General features: G+C 41.9%; 1 protein-coding gene and 1 long non-coding RNA gene across 6 annotated transcripts in view; one reads left to right on the top strand and one right to left on the bottom strand.

Moving 5' to 3' along the window:
- Positions 1-7315, bottom strand: part of LOC140847224 (uncharacterized) — a 314063-nt gene extending 306748 nt beyond the window's left edge. The window contains exons 1-2 of the long non-coding RNA XR_012126986.1: positions 7179-7315; positions 90-217 (exon numbers count right to left, since the gene is read on the bottom strand). This is a non-coding gene — a long non-coding RNA (uncharacterized lncRNA). The remainder of the gene's footprint in view (positions 1-89; positions 218-7178) is intronic.
- The window catches only part of LOC118966929 (SH3 domain and tetratricopeptide repeat-containing protein 2-like), a 44792-nt gene continuing 37637 nt past the window's right edge, over positions 7224-14378 (top strand). For 2 of the 5 annotated variants that reach the window (XM_073226864.1, XM_073226867.1), the window contains exons 1-2: positions 7224-7350; positions 13356-13482. The gene's annotated coding sequence lies outside the window, so the exon portion shown is untranslated. The remainder of the gene's footprint in view (positions 7351-13355; positions 13483-14378) is intronic. The other 3 variants (XM_073226876.1, XM_073226879.1, XM_073226884.1) reach the window with 2 other exon arrangements.

The raw sequence follows: 14378 nt of genomic DNA, 5'->3' as shown, positions 1-14378 counted from the left end.
ATTCTGTTTTGCATAACTGGAAGGAAATAAATATTCACTTCTGCTTTACTACCAATATGAGTGACACAAAGAGGAAGATTGGGAAGTACCTTAGGTGTCAGAGGAAACTCCTGCAAACATCACGTCATGATCTCTTTGCAGAACGCTTAGTTCATCCAGAACAGTTTTTAATGCAGTGTTTAGTCAGCATGTATAAATCACCTTCTCGTACAGAGCACTGAGGGGAAAAAAAGAACAGACTAGCTAAAAGACACAGGTGAACAGGTGTTTCCCCACACCTGGAGCTAGTTACTGTAATTGAGGTGTAAGCTTCCTGGTAGCTGAGGTAAAAAGGTGATAGCATATGACGTTCTCACTGTCTGATAAAAGAACATAAATAAGTGTATTGGTTGGAGCAAATCTTTTCCTGGCAGGAATTTCTAGGAGGAATTTATTAACTGGGTCTTGATGTAATGGACAGATTTCTTCAACTAAACTCCCCCCAGGGGCTTTCCATTGTCACAAAGCTCAAAGCCACAGCAAGAGAAGGCAGAAGTGCTGGTGGGTTCCCCAGCAGGCATCTATAGGGGCAGATTCAGAGGGAAAAGGAAAAGGCACTTTCTGCTAAGGGCTGAGGGAATCTGTCAGGGAAGGTTTCTTGAAGGTGATAGCCTATGAGAAGGAGGCCCTTGAAGGATGAGTAAGATTTTGAAAAGTGAAGAAGACTAAGAGAATAGCTATCTTGCCAATGGGTTTCAACCCCGGGGAAGTTCACTATGGCTTTAGTGAGACCAAAAATGACAACGAAACGTTCCTGAGGTGAAAGGATTTATACCCAACTTTATTCCCACGGTGGCAGGCCAATCACTAGAATCCCGTCCGCTCAGAGCGAGTCTGCATGCAGCAAGCCGGTGTCTGCCTTTGGGCCTCTTGACCCGCAGCCATCTCAGTCTCTGTCCTTGGTGCTGCCACCACTCCAGCCTCTGCTCTCCTGCAGCCCTGCAGCTGTGCAGCAGCCCAGAGCACTGGGCAGAACTCTTTATATAGAGTCTGTAACAATGCATTGCCCACACGTGTGTAGTGAGCAAGCCAACCAGGGCCAGGTGAGAATCCTGGCCACAGGAAACTTCACTTTATCCACAATAGCGTTTCAGGCAAAGGGCACAGCAGAGCCGTGGAAAGGTGAGGATACATTTGAAAGATGTTCAATAGGTTTAACAGGCTGAGTTTGATGTTCGACTGCATATGGGTAGTAAACGAGAGAGAGGACTCCAACCTGCTCCCTGGGAGAGGATGTGGAGTTTGGGTGGGGGCAGGGGGAGGCTGCAGTGAACCTCCTGGACGTGCACAAGGAGCACCCACAGTGAAAATGGGAGTCATAGTAGTGACTGAAGGTGTCCAGTGAGCACACACTGCTTACCCAGCCGTGTGTAATGTCAGGATAACTGTACAAGGTGGGAAGAGTTGTAGAAAGTGAGCACTAATGAAGCGAAGGAACTTACATGAAGCCAGACAACAAGGACTGTCACCCAGTCTGAGTGTAGAACAGGAGTCAGCAAACTTTTTAGTAAAAGTTCAGCTAGTAAATGTTTTAGGCTTTGTGGGCCATGGATATTGGTCTGTAATATTCTTTTTTAGTGGAGTCTTTGCCTGGTTTTGGTATTAGGGTAATGCTGGCTTCATAGAATGAGTCTGGAAGTATTCCCTCTTCTTCTATTTTTTGGAAAACTTTAAGGAGAATGGGTATTATGTCTTCTCTATATGTCTGATAAAACTCTGCGCTAAATCCATCTGGCCTGGGAATGTTGCTCTTGGGTAGTTTTTTGATTACTGCTTCCATTTCATTGCTGGTAATTGGTCTGTTTAGATTTTCTGTTTCTTCCTTGGTCAATCTTGGAAGGTTGTATTTTTCTAGGACGCTGTCCATTTCTTCTAGGTTTTCCAACTTGTTAGCATATAGTTTTTTGTAGTAGTCTCTAGTAATGCTTTGTATTTCTGTTACCTATGCATTTTTTTTCCAATTGAAAATTCTGAAAAACTTCTTATCTACCAACATAATTTTGAAAATAGGTGATTTTGTTCTGTCTTTGATTCTAACCTTTCAGATCTAGGGTATGATACTTAGACACGATGTATGACTCTCACCTACTTTACTTTTCTTCCCACAGGCCAGTTATTATATGTGAAGGTGACAGTTTTGTTCTTGAACATTCTTGTAAATTGAGATTTTTGGCTGTGTGTACATCTGGGGACATACTGGACGTCTGCCTCACAGACATGCTCGTAAGGACGCCCCTGACTTCTCTGCACACTGGACCAGATGGCAGTGTCGCTAGCTGGATCTGCTCTCCCCCTGGGGGAGCTGCCGCGGGCTGGGCTGCAGTAACAGCTGCATGGTAATCCTGGTGATCAAACAGCTCCTTGTTCTCGAAACAATGTATGTCCTGGAACATGTAGCTTTGGGACTCTAATGGGTGGAGGGAAGGATAGCTAAGCAGAGAAATGACTTGGAGGATTTGCATTTTTGGTTGTTTTAAAGTCCCAAGGGATTCCATAGCCTGCCAGCCTGCCATGTTGACCCTCTCCCAGGTCCTGTGGCACTCTTTTCTTTTCTCTCCAGTTGCATAAAGTCTGTGCCTCACTTTCTTTCTTCTCGTATCCTTAGAGTAGGTTCTCCCTTTTGCATGTGCTTGTATATCCCTGTAGTTTTCCTTCAGGGACCTTGCCACAGTTTATAGTAATGCCATCCATGTGGCTTAAAAAATGCCTGGGTGCCATCTTGATTGGAAGCTCCATGAGAGCAGGGACTTGGTGGGACTTGTCACTCACCTCTGTACTTCCAGAGCCATGCCCAGTGACTGGCTCATGGTAATATTTCAGTAAAGGTTTGGTGAATGAGTTAATAAAAAAATGAATGGATGAAACTTTGGATTCAGGTTGCAATCCCTTCTTATGGTTCTGAGAGGGAGAAAGTAGAACCACAATCTACCTGCTTATTGTTCATGAGTGTCTGGGGAATGGGGTGATAGGGCTGCTTATATTCACAGCAGGTGCGCAGTTAAAAGCTTTTGGGAATAATAAGTGTGATTTTCATTTGCTTATGAAAAGTGGCTGTAGGTGGGCTGCTCTCTTCCTAGTTTTCAGAGAGGTATCAGAAGGGACCAGGGATAATCTTGGCCTTTTGTTGAGCACCTGCTCTGTACATTGTGGAAGTAATTGTCACAGTTTACTTGCTCCTCTAAATGATCCTGCGAAGAAGCTATTGTCCTTACTTTCTAGATGAGGAGCTCTAGGCTCAAAGTAATTAAGACACTTGCAGAAATTCAAAACCAGGTCTATTCGACCTGAAAATCAGTGCTTTTAATAACTATGTGATGCTGGTTTCGCATTTTCTCTATTAAAACTTAGGATCTCAAAGAAAACCTCTGATGGTTTTCCTTTGCTTAAGGAGGAGGGATGTCCAGGAAATCTAAGGGCAGGAACTCTGGTTTATACAAGCATTATTCCACCAAGCATCACAGGACATTTCTTCAGTGCCTGAAGCTTCTATAGAATAAAGGGCACCAGAGGACAGGTGACACCTTTAGAGCATTTTTTGGCCTAAGTGGACAGAGTATTTCAGAACCCAAAGCTCCTTTCTTGGGGAAGCCATAAATTGGGGATGTGGTGATTTGTAGGCAAAAGGCCTGGTCCCTGCTTCTGAGTATCTGTTGATCTGCTTGGAGGAAGCTGGATGCACATGTGAGAAGCTCTAGGAGGAGGTGCCTGAGTCGCTGTGGGACACTGGCAGAGAGCCATCCATTCGTGCGTCAGTCTGCTTCCCACCTTCCCTCCAACCAACCAGCACTGAAGACCTCTTCTATGCTAGGCTCACACTCCAGTGAGCAAGGTGGTCGCAGGCTGTGACCCAGTGGAGGCTCCGGGCTTCTGGGTGGGCCAGGCCCCCTGGTGAGCCCCTCCATCGTTGTCAGCAGCACAGCTGAGGTGTGAGTGCTTGTACTGCAGACCCTGTGCTAAGTGTGTGCTCCCACTATCTCTCTGACTTTGCCTAACACTCTGTCCCCACCCAGCAAGTAATTGCATCACGTAATTGTTCACATAGCACGGATGGGAAAACAGGTTCAGAGGTTAAATAAGAGATTGATTCTTATCTAAAACCCCACAGATAGAAACTGGCAGAGTCAGAATACCAAGTTAAACCTTGTCCATATTGGAAGTATGACATAAAACTGAAGCTGGACACTTGCTAAATTTCATGGAACTTCAAACTAAATCAATCTTATTCTCCTGAGCCTCCTATCCAGTATGAATAGTAGTACCACTGAACAACCCTACGTGTCACGTGTGTGTTCTCAGACAAGTTCTGAGCTCCTGGTGCCTCATTTTCATCATAGGTAAAATGAAGGTGACAACATTTATATCATGTGGTTGTTGTGAGGATTAAATGAGTTAATACACATCGTGCCTAGACTAGTTCTAGGCACCTGTTATGTGAGTGGAGGCTATGATGATTGCTATTCTATTAGCAGACATTTCAGAAGAGTACTTGTTTGGGTGAAGAAGATAATGAATTCAGCTTGGAACATATGGAGTGAGCATTTGGACATGAAGCCAGTTTAATGTCTATATTGTTCCCTTGACCTTAGAGGCGACTCAGAGGCTGTTTGGGTCACCACTGCACCCCCAGCATGAGAACATAGCCTGACCCATGTGAGGTGCTCTATAGTGATTTGTTGGATAAATGAATGACTATTATGTGTTTTTAGGGTATAAATTATACATGGATAAAGTAACGAAGTCAATAAAAATGCCCCCGGAGGACACTAGCAGACCTAAGAGAGGTGAGTGAGTGAGTGTAGGCTTCCTGCAGTTTGCTTCTGATTTCTGGGAGATTTATTTTCTACATTTTTCCAAACCTTGTGTCTGTGATTCACCTGTGCCCAACATGCCAACATAGTTGCTACTTCAGGACCTACAACAGCAATTTGTAAACCCTAATAGATGTAAGAGTGTCAGGATTGCTTGTCAAACATAAAGATTTCCCACTTCAGAAATATTGAAATTGTAGGTCTCTGATAGAGTTAAAGAAACTGTCATTTTAAACCACATTTCAGGTGTTTCTAATGAAGGTGGTCTCTGGACATTTGACATGAAACTGATTTATGATTTTTTAAAGATGTATTGATGGGCTTCAGAGGATCCATGTGTTAGGCAGAAAGACAGAAATGAGCAGGATGAAAAAGAGAAAGGGCCCCCCAGAGATGACTCAGGGAATTGATCAAATAAAACCAGAAAGCCAGGAATGAGTCAAAGAGTTAATCAGATGAAGCCACAGGGTCCAAGAGTGACTCAGGAAATGTCCAGGGTCCCCCCAGATAAGAAACATGAGAGGCACAGGCACAGCACAGTCCCTATCTCCATTTCACCAATCAGAACAAGCCTAGAGAGCTGACAGCTGTCAATCAAGGACCTCTCTGACCTGCCGAAACTGCATAAAAGAAGCCTCAGAATGAGCATCCAAGCCTGCCTGTCTTACCTTAGGCAGGCCTGCTCTGCTGCTCTGTGCTGAGTGCATTAAAACTGACTCTGCTTTCTTGATTTTGGCCCCTCATCTCACTGTATCTGACTTACCTGCAACACCGAGCCAAGTCCTTTCCTTCCTAACACATGGAACCAGATGAAAAATAAATTCTCCATGTACTTTTTTCTTAAGAAAATTCTCATTAGATTCTTAAAGGGATACATAACCCTATATGGCACAGATAGATTTAAAAACAACTGACGTACAAGATACTGAAATGTGGAAATTTAATGTATTTATCTGAGTTGTATTTTAAGTCTGTGTGGGTAAAATTGCAATATTTCCAGAATCTCCATGTGCACTATTTTCTACATTCTCTCGCCTGGCCTTAGTGCATCTCCAAAACAATAGGTGTTTCAAGGGGTGGAGAGAAGTAGTCCATCTCCATACTAGTAAGTGATTACAAGAGGGAGCAAAGGCAGATCTGGACCAGAGAGGTTTCGTGGGGCCCCTTTTGCAGCCAGATTGCAAGAGACATGGGCAAGCAGAAGTAGATAACTGCTTGTAAGCAATAAATGGGTTTCTCCCCTTTATTTCTCCCTTTGGCTGATTTTGGCTTTAAAGGTTATTTGCCCCAGGCTGGGAACATATTTTCCCATTGTAGTTACAGTCTGGCATAGTGTAAAACCCAGATGGTTAGAAGGATTTCACCAGGGCATTATCATATTGGTTAGCAACATGGGGCTCAAGAAAGCGAACAAGACCCAACGTGATAATAGGAGCAGAGCCGGGAAAAAGAATAGTTTAATGAAAATGACTTCAGACAGGTGGAGCAAGAGCTGGAGGTCAGTGACAAATGCAAGTTCTTTTATATCCAAGGGAGCTCTATTTAGCAGTAGGGAATTCAGACAGCAACTTATATTTGGACTGTATGGATCTGACACAACAATGTAGCAGAAAAGCAGACCATGGAACAGGACACATGGTCCAGATAAAGTGCAGAGGCTGTAGGATCAGATAGGATAAGTGGTTACATCTAAGGAAAAGGAAACATAACAGCAGCCCCACATGTTACGGAGAGCTATGGTCTAGAAAAGCGAGGAAGAAAAGATGCAGAAGGCTATAGCCGAAGGAAACGTAGGTCCTTAAAAAGGTGCATTATGAAGGGCATTGAATCCTACATCTAACTAGCAATTAATGAAACTCAGAGATCAAATGTGGAATCCCCTCATACGTTTGGCTCAGAGAAGATGAAGACTCAGCTGGAAACTCAATCCCAAATTCAATCAATAGACTCTAGATAAACTTTGCTCTATGTTGGTCTAGTCCCAGTACCCCAACATGTTTCCTTAAGATATGATTTAATGGAAGATTAAACAGAGTTTAATTAAATGAGCTCTGAGCAAAACGCCTCATGTACTAGGAAGTAAATAAGTATTTTGAAATTAATATATGTCCATAGGAAGAAACGAATTTAATGCTGCAAAATACCTCAGAAGTTAATTATTAATTAATTTCATTTAAATTATTAGCAAGCAATACAATTTAGACTAAACATAGACCTCAGCCTTCAGATATACAGATTCCACTGCAGAGACAGAATTTGTAACTTTTTCTTAAATACTTGAGGGTAAAAGATGAAGTTCTGTATTTAAACCAGAGGGGTCTTTTTACATACCCACAACAAAAGTAGCTATTTCCTGTAAGTTTTGGACGGATGGGCCTGCCGTACGGGGGCGTGGCCATGCAGCCGCCGGCCGGCAAGCAGGGTTCACGTGCCTCCGCCGGCGGCGGCCGCCGCTCCTGGACCCCTCGTGGCCCGGCCGGGGACTCCGAACCTTAGCAGAGAGGTAAGTGCCGCGGTCCGGCGGCCTTTTCGGGCCTCGGAACGGCCCCTCTGCCGCCCTCCGACGGGCGCGCGGTCTGTCGCGGAGCGCGGCTGCAGGCGTGTGTCCCTGGGCGCGCAGGGCAGCAGCGGGAACGCCCCCCTCGGGCTGCAGCGGCCGCAGCGAGGGGCGTGTGTCTGGCCCCGCGGCCCCGTGGGTTTCTGTGTGTGGGCTTTGGGGAGATGATTCAGTCTCTGCATTCGGTGCCCTTGTCTGTACGTGAAGCTCCAGGTGCTTTCCTCCCAAGATCATGAGAGCTGTGTTGACCGGAGTCCGTGAGGCGCGCGGTGCCAACAGTTAATAAACTGCCATTCCGCGTTACCTGCCTTTCCTGGCCGCCGGAAGGGGAGGGCGGGATTGAGACCCGTTCGGTATTTCTGACACGGCTGCTCTTGCATGAGACCGTATCGTTTTTAACTGTGTGTGTTCGTTGCCGCATGTCTTCTCTCCATTCACACCAAAATTTTAAGAGAAAGCTGTTCATGCGTGCTGTATCCAGTTCTCTTTCTCTTTAGTACATCCAGCCCTAAATCAGGCAATTGCTCTCATCACTTCCACCATAACGTGTCATTATCAGTAGGCTACCCTTTCGGTGCCTATCGTCTTTCCAGTTTCTGCTTCTCTTCAAGGGAGTCATAAGTCATCTGAAGACCTAAAGTAATCTGGGAAAGCAAGGGTCAAATGAGGGTCTCACAGCTACAGCAAAGGAAGTTTTTTGTTATCTTTATTCAGTGGGATGAAGGTGTCTGCCTGTGAGTAAGTCACTGTTTAGTTGTGTATGACACACTTTCAGTAGTCAGGCAAGCGACAGTCAGATAGGAAAGGGTAAGAAACACCCACCTATGATACAGAATTATGCCCAGAGCAAAATGAGGGGAGTGATATTTGCTCTTGTTTTTTAAGGATCTTACACGGGAATCGCAGTTGGTGATTAGGGAAGGGGAAGAGGGCATTCCAGGCAGAGGGACTGGAATAAGCAGGGAAGAGGTGGCAGTAGGAAGCATCTTGGAAGGAAGGTATAGGGATAGATAACTCTCCATTGATGGGAACTTGTGGGGTGAAGTAGGAAATAAAACTGAAATATGTTATTGCTTTGCTGCTAGGTTTTAAGCCTAGATTTCATTTTAAATATATTGAAAAGGGAACCTGTGAGGGCATTTAGTATATATTCATAAGCATACATTAAGCTTGTGTTAATTCCAGAAAACATTTGTGGGGCTTTTACCATTAGATTACCTCTGAGGTCGTCTGAGACCTTACCTGGAATGATACCCTGGGAATTCATGGAAAATGCTACTGAGCTTCCCGTTCAATTCTGAAATTACTCTGAGAGTAGGAGTGATAGTTATTTACCACTCTTCATTGAAGGCTCTTTCTTCTTGCACTTAGTTTCTAGGCCCCTTCAGAACAGTTAAAATTTGACCTTCAGGGAGTCTTGACTAATTCTGCTCAGTCTGGGCGAGGTGTCTGTTCTTTCTGTGTGCAACCAGAGTGCTTTCTACTTTGGAAACACTTGTACCTGTTTCTCTGTTTTGTGTATATGTCTCTCCCCTACAACACAGATGCTCTGTAAATGTGTGCTGGATGTCTGAATGAACTATACACATCCTACACTGAAGCAAATTTTTTATGTTCTAGTATGAAGGTGGGGGGAAAAAATACAGAAAAAAGTGGAGAGGAGGGAAGGTGTTGAAATTGAAAATAAATGAAAGAAAAACTACAAAGGGAAAAAATATGGATACATCTACAGAAAAACTGAAGAATGTGCCAAGGAAAAAAATAGGACAACCAATTAGAAAAAAGAAATACAGCAAATATGACATGAACAGCTAATGACATTACTATAAAATAGCTCATGAAAATGAAAGAGAATGTGTCATAGAAAATTGGCAAAAGAATTAACTTCAAGGGAAAAAAATGTATCTGAAAAAGAGTTCAAATTCACTATTATCTTTCAGATCTCTGCATTACTGTTTACGCAGCACCCTCATCCTAGTCTAGGTTGTATCTCCCACCAACTCCCACCTATTTTCCTTGACTCTTCGCTACCTCTAATCTGATGTCTCTAGTGCAGCTGGAGTGCTGTCTTCAAAACATAAATCTGATCATGTGACCTCCCCACCCCTTTCTCGAAAGCTGCTTCAGCTGTGCTGGCTTTCCTCCACTGTCTAGCACAGCACCCTGCAGATCCTTTACACATGGTGTTCCTTTTACCTGAAGCTCTTTTTCCTCTCATTATTACATTTCATACTTCCACTTTACTTTTCACTTTTTCAGGGAAACCTTTCTTGACTTTCATTTACCCTTTTTATAAGCTCTTGTTGCACCATTTATTTAGCACTTCTGGTCATTGCTCTGTGTGTATGCGCGTGAGAGAGATTTCTTATGCCCTCCACCTGTCAGTAAATTTTTGCTTACTGATCATATCCTCAGTGCTTGTCTGTTAAATGAAAACTTGAGGCATTATTTTTATGATCCTTAATAACTCAGTTTTCTTCATACTGCAAGCTTCCCTAGGAGAGTACTAGCTCTTGGAATCATTGTTTCCTAAGAACACTGGGGCTTTGTTGCAGGCTAATTAAAATGCATGGCAAGAGTCAGTGCATCACCAGAGGAGGCCGGCTAGTTGGCTGGCTGGCAGACAGCCGACTGAGGGTCGGTTCACAGCAGTTTACCTTTACATTTATTCTCAGCTTTGTAGATAGGACACGTGTTATCAGTGTCACCCCACAAGTATAGGTCATTCTCTCAAAAGCAAGTTCACATTGACCATAAGCTTATAGAAGTCTACGTACATGAGAAAGCTGGTTTATTAAGAAATATATGTGATGTACATAGGAGCATTCACCTTGTAAAACACATTATTTCCCTTTCCTTTGACCTACATTAGCTGCTTGGCATGTAGACCACAGAAAGGGTTTTGTTTTAGTTGCATTTTTTCAGTGTTTCGTTATGACACATCTTTCCCCATTATTGAGTTATTCCAGTACAAATTGGTTTTCTTAAGTCTGAGCAGGGGATCTCTTCTTGGAATCTCCTTGAGTTGGACACTGCCAGCTTTTGCTCTTTGTGGTTCCCTTTTTGTGTCATTGCCTACCGAAGAGGTGATGCAGGTTACATTACCAGGCTAACTGAGGGCATCCGCACGGCTGGGTTCTCCGTGACGCCTCCCTTCCGGCAGCTGTGCTGTGTGCTCCTGTGTGCAAGTCCTCACTCCTCCTCCTCCTCCTGCTATCATAGATTATATTAAATGTGTTCTTTTGCTTTTTGTAGGCTCTTAGCTTGGGCGTGTCAGTCTTAGTGATGACCTACAAATTTGTCCTTCAGTTTCTGTCTTCATGTTTTTTCCTGTCGTTTCTCTTTAATTTTATTTCTTCTCTGTCAGCACATAGGATTTTCATTATTATGCCACTGTTTTCTCCCGCTCACTTTCTTTTTCCTTCCTCCCCCCGCCCCCCCCATCAAAATCATACTTTTTCACATTTGTAACAGTGATAGTTCTGTGTGCTTTTGGTTGAAGAATCAAGAAAAAAAAAAAAACATTGGTCTTCAGACAGTGCATGGCCTTCTGATGATACTGGGTGTTTTAGACCTGTTTGTTGACTTTTGGGTTATCTGTCAACCAGCTTCATAGTAGGTGCAAATTCATTGTCAACCTTTTAAATCCTAACTGAAAGGCTATTGGTAGCTAGCTAGGTGTCAGTGGAACAAAAATGTAAATGCTCGGAAGAAACTAAGTGCTTGAGGTAAGTAGGTGGGAGAAAAATATAACTACATTTTTACGTAAAATGAATATACTTATGTTTTTTAATATACTGACCTTTTCAAATTTCTTACTGCCTACACACTGGTACTGTAAAAGTCAGTATACTGAAGGAAAAGCAGTAAAGTCAAGCATTTTTTGGCATCAGCATCAAACTAAGTGCATGAAACATTCCCTTTGCTTTTAAGAATTCCCTTTTGCAGTACTGGCAACCATAGAACTTCTTACACTGGAATTTTAAAATTGGAGTCTAGTTCTCCCGTGGTTGGAATACAGTGCAACTGAGGACCAACTCTGCGATTTATTAGTTAAGTTTGTTTTATAGTGGTTAGCAAATGCTGTATAGTTACATCATGCACCAGTAGGGTATAGCACTTAGAAACATTTGCTAAAAAATTTTAATGGATACTTTATTACTTCTTATTAATTATTATATGAATGATGTAATTTTCAAAAAAAGTGTCATAAATCCCTATTATGTTGCATATAAAATGTAGCAATTCTTTTTTACTTAAACCTAGTCTAAATGACTCTTCATTGATACACATATTTTATTAATTGAGATACCTACAATAAAATGCACAAATCTTAGTGTACAGCTCGAGGAATTTTGATGTGTACATATTCATGTCACTGTCACTGAGACCAAGATATCAGACATTCTAACTAATTTTTTCCCCTTTGGTCTATTTCACCCATCCCTCTATCTCCTTCCCAATGGCAACCATCAGTCTCTTCTCTGTGTTTATGGGTCTGTTTCTGTTTTGTTTGTTCATTTGTTTTGTTTTTAGGTTCCACATACAGTATTTGTCTTTGTCTTTTTTCACTTAGCTTAATATCCTCTAGGTCCATCTATGTTGCAAATGGTGAGATTTCATTTTTATGGCTGAGTAATACTCCATTATGTACATATGTACCTCATATTCCTTATCCATTTGTCTGGTGATGGACACTTACATTGCTTTCATATTTTGGCTATTGTACATGATACTGCAGTGAAACATAGGGGTACATATATCTTTTTGAATTAGTGATTCTGTTTTCTTCAGGTTAAATTCCCAGAAGTGGAATTACTAGATTGTATGGTATTTTTCATTTTTTGAGAAACCTCCATACTGCTTTCCATAGTGGCTGCACTAACTTACATTCTCATCAACAATCTAGGAGAGCTCCCTTTCTCCACATCCTCTCCAATTCTTGTTATTTCTTGTGTTCTTGATATTAGTGGCCAGTCTGACTGGTGTGAAGTATCTCATTGTGATTTTGATATGCATTTTCTTGATGACTAGTGATGTTGAATATTTTTTCATGTCTGTTGGCCATCTATATGCCTTCTTAGGAAACATGTCTATTTGGGTACGGTGCACACTTTTTAATTGAATTACTTGTTATTTTTCTGGAGTTGAGTTGTGTGAGTTTTCTTATATATTTTGTTTATTAGCCCCGTATTGGATATATAATTTGCAGATATATTCTCCCATACAGTAGGCTACCTTTGCATTTTGTTGGTGGTTTCCTTTGCTGTGCAGAAGCTTTGTAGTTTGAAGTAGTCCCACTTGTTTATTTTTGCTTTTGGTTCCCTTGCCTGGGGAGACACATCCCCCCCAAAATTACCAATTTCAAGAGCTTTCTGCCTATGTTTTCTTCTAGTTCTATAAAAGCTATGTCTTATAGTTTCAGGTTTCATATTTAGGTGTTTAATCCATTTTGAGATTGTTTTTGGATGTGGTGTAAGACAGTGGTCCCGTTTCATTCTTGTCCATGTAGCTATCCAATTTTCCCAACATTTACTGAAGAGACTCTTTACAGTGTGATTTATTTCTAAATGGATCCAACTTTGAAACAAATTCTAAAGAGGTTAACATATCTAGGGGGAAGAAACCTGATTACTCTGCATTCTGTTAGTATATACTCTGCACTTGAAATAGTGAATGAACAAGTGAGTATTGCAAACTTTCTCGTTGTTGATTTAACAAACATTTATTGAACAATTGCTATGTCATCCACTGTGTTAGGTGGTAAGCTTCAGTGTTGAGTAAAACCAGATACTTGACCTTCATGGAATTTATAACCTACTGTAAGGAAGACACATTAAACATAATTAGATTAAAAGTAAAATTAAACTAAATTAAACTAAAACTAACAGTCATGATAAGTTCTAGTAGCACTCTAAGTGTTGATAAATGGAATGTTTTACCTTCTCCAGGACGCCAGAAAATATTTCCCTGAGAAATGACAGTTGAGCCAACATCAGAGGGATAAGATGTTTACAAGCTAACTTGGGGAGAAAGAGCATTCATACCAGAGAATATTGCAAGTGTAAAGACTTGGAGGTAAATGTGATCATGGCGAGTATGAAGGAATAAAAAAGGCCCATGTGACCATCCTAAGAACAATTGGAAACCACTGGGGAGAGTTAAGTAAAAGCGTGACATCGGATCTGCATGTTAAATAATGTATTATGACTGAATTGTGGATAACTGGGGAGGGACAAGTGTGAGTTGGAAATAATTTTCAACACACTCAAGAGGAAATACCAGGTAGGCAGTTACAGTTGTATATTTAGATCTGGACTAAGAGAGATCTCAGACAAAGGTAGAAATTTTTGAGTCATCTTTGGTTAGGTGGCAAATTAAAACAATATATACATGTACATCTTTAGGGTTCAAAAGTATATTGTGAAAAGAAGAGTTGGCCTTGAACTCATGACTGATTAGAGGTCTGTGAGCCTTAGAAAACCAAGATAGAGTGTGTAGAGAGGAAGGAGGAAAACCAGGGGAGTGATCTGTCCTGGAAACAAGGACCGAGTGTTTCAAGGAGGAGGAGGCAGTCAGCAGCGTCAAATGCTGCTGCGATGTCAAGTAAATGACGTCTGAAAAATTCCTGTTGAATTTTGTCATAGCTTTAAGTGGACCATTGGGAAGGGAAACTGGAATTATGTGGAATGCATGAAATAGTTTGAACTCTTTAAAAGCTTAGCTCTGAGGCAGTTGAAGAGAGGGGGTGCTCCCAGTAAACTTTGTAGTGTGGATATTTTGTTATGTCTTTAGTGAAAATGATCCTGGCATGATTAAAAATCACTGGGAAACATCCATTTAAAGAGATTGACTATACTAGAGGAAAGGAATAGTCTATAGATAGGGTTCTAGGAAGGCAGGAAAGGATGGGCTCCCAAAACACAATTAGGAGACTAACCCGACATATGTGTAGGGGTATTTCTTATAACTTT

The sequence above is a fragment of the Manis javanica genome, chromosome 2, assembly GCF_040802235.1.
Source record: "Manis javanica isolate MJ-LG chromosome 2, MJ_LKY, whole genome shotgun sequence".
Taxonomy (NCBI): domain Eukaryota; kingdom Metazoa; phylum Chordata; class Mammalia; order Pholidota; family Manidae; genus Manis; species Manis javanica.
Note: the sequence above shows the minus strand (reverse complement) of the source record. Positions and strands in the feature narration are given on the sequence as shown.